Source organism: Pan troglodytes, chromosome X (assembly GCF_028858775.2).
Source record: "Pan troglodytes isolate AG18354 chromosome X, NHGRI_mPanTro3-v2.0_pri, whole genome shotgun sequence".
In the NCBI taxonomy this organism is placed as follows: Eukaryota; Metazoa; Chordata; class Mammalia; order Primates; family Hominidae; genus Pan; species Pan troglodytes.
The window spans coordinates 73,028,812-73,034,766 of NC_072421.2; the positions used below are offsets into that span (position 1 = coordinate 73,028,812).

The 5,955-nt window shown below is 42.9% G+C and overlaps 1 non-coding gene across 1 annotated transcript; it reads left to right on the forward strand.

Moving 5' to 3' along the window:
• Positions 1-1,365: 1,365 nt before the first annotated feature.
• On the forward strand, positions 1,366-1,472 carry LOC112207134 (U6 spliceosomal RNA). The gene has a single exon (XR_002941603.1). It is a non-coding gene; the product is annotated as a U6 spliceosomal RNA (small nuclear RNA).
• Positions 1,473-5,955: the final 4,483 nt, after the last annotated feature.

Here is a 5,955-nt window from a genome sequence, read left to right on the forward strand (position 1 = left end):
GATATCATAATTATTTGTGTTTATGACTGTGAACTTCAATAAACTGCAAGTTTCTTGAAGACAGAAATAGTGTTGTATTGACTGCTGTATTCCTGGAGGTATCATAGTGCCTGGAACATTGAGGATGCTCAAGGAAAGTGGAAAGTGGAATCTCTGTTGCCCATCTTCAGGATCTACCACCAGAAAATATACCATATCATTGACTTTGTTTATAAGTGGAAAGTCATAACCAGAGCACTCTATGAATATTGTATTAAAGAAGGCTATGCAGGAAAAAACCTAATCACAATATGGAAAAAGCAAGGCTATGAGAACTTGTGCTGGCTGCTGTGCCTTCAGACATGGAACACCAATTTTGGGACAAACTGCAATTGCTGTGTTCCTAAAACAAAGATAGAAGTGGGCTGCATCATTGAGTGCATGCACTGTGGCTGCCAGGGCTGCTCTAGCTGAGGTCCTTGGGCCCTGACCCCTCTCCACCCCGGACTCTGGACTTTGCACGTTCCTGCCTGTTGTCGTCCCATTTCCTGGGAACAACTCTTCTCCTAGAGCAATGCCCTAGGCCTTAGTTGGAGCATGGTCTCTATAGGTGAAGGCTTTGCTCTCCATCAGCTGTGATTTGTAAAAATAAAAACTTTAAACCTCTTGGGGGGAAAACAACTGTTAAAAGAAGTTCTTCAGAAAAATGAAAATTATAGGTTAGGCACTTGGATTCACATAGCAAAAGGAAGACCATGGGAAAATCAATAAGTGAAGGTAAAATTAAAACTTATATTTTCTTACACTTAATCTAACAGTTAAGTTTGCTAAAAATAATATCAATATGTTCATATATATGTTTAAATATATATGTTTATATATAAGTGAAATGAATGACAGCAATTATAGAAGGGAAGGGAGGGAGATACTAAGATTCTTTTATTATTATAAGGAACTCACACTATCCATGAAGTGGTACAGTGTTACCTGACAGTGAACTTGTGCCAGGCGTGCTGGCTCATGCCTGTAATTCTAGCACTTTGGGAGTCTAAGGCAAGAGGATCCCTTTAGCCCAGGATTTGGAGACACAGCCTGGACAGCATAGAGGGACCCTGTCTCTATTTTAAAAAAGAAAAGAAAATGAACTTGGATTAGTTTTAAATCTATATTGCAAACTCAATTGAATAAATAAAAAAGGAGAAAAAAATAATTATAACTGATATGTTTTATGTCAGAGAAAATGGAATCATGTAAAATTCTCAGTTAAAACCACAAGATGCAAAAGAACATGGAAGATAAAAATAGAAGCAAAAAACAAGGGCAACAAATAGAAAACAGCAGCAAACATTGTAGATATTAGCCCAATCATATCAATAATCACTTTAAGTGGTCACTTTGGCAGCACATATACTAAAATTGGAAAGATACAGAGAAGATTAGCATGTCCATTGTGCAAGGATGACATGCAAATTTGTGAAGCATTCCATATTTTCATGGAAAGGAAAAACTGGTACCAGCCACTGCAAAAACACATTAAAGTACAAAGACCAATGACACTATGAAGAGACTGTATCAACTAGTTTGCAAAATAACCAGCTAGCATCATGATGACAGGATCAAATTTACACATAACAATAACCTTAAATGTAAATGGACTGAATGCCCCAATTAAAAGACTCAGACTGGCAAACTGGATAAAAAGTCAAGACCCATCAGTGTGCTGTATTCAAGAGACCCATCTCACATGCAAAGACACATAGCCTCAAAATAAAGGGATGAAGAAAAATTAACCAAGCAAATGGAAAGCAGAAAAAAGCAGGGGTTGCAATCCTAGTTTCTGACAAAACAGACTTTAAACCAACAAAGATCAAAAAAGACAAAGAAGGGCCTTACATAATGGTAAAGGAATCAATTCAGCAAGAAGAGCTGACAATCCTAAATATATAAACACCCAATACAGGAGCACCCAGATTCATAAAACAAGTTCTTAGAGACCTACAAAGAGACTCAGACTCCCATACAATAATAGTCGGAGACTTTAACACCCCATTGTCAATATTAGACAGATCAATGAGACAGAAAATTAACAAGGATATTCAGGACTTGAACTCAGCTCTGGATCAGGTGGACCATGTTAGGGTTTGAAGAGAAGGCAAGGGTTAAAGACACACACACACACACACACACACACATGGTAGCTTAACAGCAAATGCAGGCTTTATGTCCAGCGTAAGGCCTACAGAAGTGGGAGACCAGCTTAATGCCAGTGCCACCACTGCTTACAGGCTTGGACAATTTATAGGCCTGGATGGGCAGGGTCTGGGGGGGCATGGGCTGCTGCCTGGGAAAATGTTGATAATGTGTTCCCATGATGAGGCTGTTCTGGCCCTTGTTCTGTTGGAATGTGGTGTTTCTTGCACTTTTTCCCAGCAGAATATGATAAGAGGCAGGCTGTTTCTCATGGCCCAAATACCCAGTGGGATGTTTCACTTTGACCAAGGTCTGCAAAATGGTGGGGGGACTTACAAAATGGTGCAGTTTGGACTAATATTCTTGCCTTCTATTTTAATATAAAAGGAAGAGGGGTGTTTTTGATTATCTGGTTGCTTCCTGCTGAATAGGGGCCCTGTAATCAGGGTTTGGGTTTTTAAGCAGTGGGTGTCCGACTTCAGAGTTGTTTTCCTGGAGGCACTGATACTGGACTTGGTGGAGAAGGATGGTATCAATGTGTTTCTGGGTGGTTGCCTGGACAAGGGAGTTCAGCCTTCGGGAGATAAAGCAGGATATGAAGATGAGTATACATGGGCCAATTATTAGTATTAGGAGGAGGAAGATTAGGGACCCTAAGAAAGGGGCAACCTGCTATCCCAGTGCTGAGTGCAGCAGAGATGTTTAGTTCTGCTAACAGGGGAATGAAGTGTACAGGCTGTTGGGTATATGTGGAGGAGGAGGAAATAGGGATTACTAAAGGAACCTGAATGGTTTGGTTGTTAGGCAAAATGTTAATGTTTGGAGATTAAAACACCAGAGTGTATGTTCTTAACTCACCTGCCAGCAGGCAAAGATAAGCTTTTTTGCCACACAGGAAAAAAGACCAGGGGTTGACAGGCAAGAGTTGTAAGTGAAGGCAGTGAGCCATGAGAAGATGGGGGTTGAATCCTGGACAAACTTTTTGTCCCAACTTTTTTGTTTTTCTAGGTTGAATAGCTGTTAACAAGGGTAACCCCTGTGAGGGCCTGATAGGGAATGTTGGTGGGGGTGGAGGTGAAGGTTGTTTGGTTTTGGAGAGAGATAGAGAAATGGATTTTTGTTAACTAATAGCCATTGCCGTTCTGATAGGGCAGAAGGATATAGGTTGCAGTTGAGGGAACTGTTTGTGCATTTTTTCCAAGGAGAGCCCTTGATTTGGCTACACGGAGAGCTGTGCCAGCAGAGAGGGGAGGGGTTAGTAAGAGGTGTTTAACAGTTGGAAGAAAGAGGGGAGTGTGACTGATTTAAGAGGCAATGTGTGAGGTTGACGAAGGGGGTCCAGCTGTCAGAGGTTGTGGGTGGGGACTTAGAGTATCCCACGGACAAAGAGGACACAAGGAGAAAAAGGAGATTTGAGTAGGAGTGAAATTTTGGAAGGTGTCCTGCAGCCATAGATCCTGGATTACTGTGAAGAATGTGTGTGGACTGCCTAGGGATGTGGGGAGGGAATACCAGGAAAGATCTGAAACAAGGTATAAGAGAAGATTTGAAATTAGAGGCAGAGAGTGTTATGGACCAGGGCCTTCTGGATTGGCAACTTCTGGAACTCTTGTTAAGCACAATGAGGTTGGTCCTGTGAAGAAGGAAGAATATTTTGGGGGTGAGAAAATTTCTGGATGTGGATCTTGTGCTCTTTTTAGCTTGGAATGGTGTATCCAGTGTGGAAGGGACATTAGCTTTTGCCACTGTGGGAGTAGTTAAGATAACCTGGTTAGGACCCATCCATTTAGGTTGGAGAGGTTAGGAGGAGGAGCCTGCAATCCAGATGCAGCTCTCTGGTTGTAGGGACAGGGAGGAGTGTTTGGAGGATGGACTTTTAGACTGGGGCAAGTAAGCATTTGCGTGCTGTCTTATTAGATGTTGAGTGAGGTGTAATGCCAGCCAAGTATCCTGTACATAAGGGGGAGCAGATACAGGGAGATTCTGGAGGATAAAATGGCATTTGTACATGAGTTTAAATGGGCTTAGGCTGAGGGGCTTTTGGGGAATGGCTCGCAAACGCATGAGGGCCAATGGGAGAAGTGAAGTCCAGACCATGTTAACCTCTAAGGAGAGTTTGGTTAGTTGTTGTTTTAAAAGGGCATTGGCCCATTTAATTTTACCTAAAGATTGGGTGGAGTAAGGAATATGAAAAGCTCATTTAATGTTTACAGCCTTTGCCAGCTGTTGGTTAACCTGTGAAACAAATGTTGACCCGTTGTCTACTGGATGGAAGAGGGGAGTTTAAACTGGGGGATAATATGGGTGAGGAGAATAGAAGTGACAGTGTGTGCCTTTTCGGTGGTGGTAGGAAAAGCTTCTATCCATCCAGAGAATGTATCTACTATTGTTAGAAGGTACCAAACTTGTTTTACGGGGTGCATGTTGGTGAAGTCGATCTGCCAGTGCTGCCCTGCCAGGTGCCCTCGGGCCTGATGTGTGGGGAAAGGAGGTCATTTGATAATTTCCTGAGGGTAAGTTTGAGTGCAAAGGGGACATGCCTTAGTAATATCTTTGAGATTGGCAGCCATGGTGGGAGAATCTATACAAGTTTTTAAGAGCTGGAGTAGGGGCCAATAACCGGCATAAAAATGGTTGTGCACATATGAAAGTACAGAAGGTTTCTGGGACTTGTGAAAAAATTTTATCATTGAGGTAGAACTATTTTCCTTCCTGAACCGTGCCAGCCTGGGTGAGTGAGGTTTGTGTTGCCTGGGTATATACAGGGAATATGCTGGGAAAAATGGGCAATAATGATTTTTTTTTTGAGATGGAGTCTTGCTCTGTTGCCCAGACTGGAGTGCAGTGGCATGATTTTAGCTCACTGCAACCTCCACCTCCTGGGTTCATGCCATTCTCCTGTCTCAGCCTCCCACGTAGCTGGGACTACAGGTGCCCACCACCACGCCTGGCTAATTTTTTGTATTTTTAGTAGAGATGGGGTTTCACCGTGTTAGCTAGGATGGTCTCGATCTCCTGACCTCGTGATCTGCCCGCCTTGGCCTCCCAAAGTGTTGAGATTACAGGCGTGAGCCACCACACTTGGCCAATGATGGGGTTTTAAGAGCTGCCTGCTGGGCTGCCAAATTTGCTAAAACATTTTCCTTGGTTATGGCATTTGTAGCCTTTTGGTATCCCTTACAATGGATAATGGCAGCCTGTAGTTGTAGTTTAGCTGCCTCCAGCAGCCCGTGTTTGAGTTTGCCATTTTCTATGGGTGTTCCTTTTGTAGTTAGAAAACCCCTTTCCTGCCAGATTAAGGTGTGAGAGTGTAGGATGTGAAATGCTTATTTGGAATTGATGTAAATGTTAACACTCCCTTTAGTAGGATCAGGGACCTGGTTAGGGCAACTATCTTTGCCTGTTTACAGGTAGTTCTGCCTGTTGAGAGGTAATTCTGCCTGTTGAGAGGTATTATGGGGTGAAAGAGCATTGGATTCTTGGAGTTTATTTTCAGCAATGATAGTATAGCCATGGCTCCCTAAAAGAGCTTCCATTAATGAACCATGTAGGTGTTTACCTGCAAAGGAGCTTCCGAGATGTTTTGGAAGTGGGAGGAAAGGGAGTTCAAGAGGTTCAGGCAGGAGTAATAGAGCTCAGAGCTGGAAGTGTTTACAGGTAGGAGGGTGGCTAGCTTGAGAGCTTTACATCTCTGGAAGGTGATTAGAGGGTTTCCTATGAATAAGGCATGCACCTGCTGTAAACGGGATGATGGGAGGTATAGAAGAGATTGGTAGCTTATGAAGT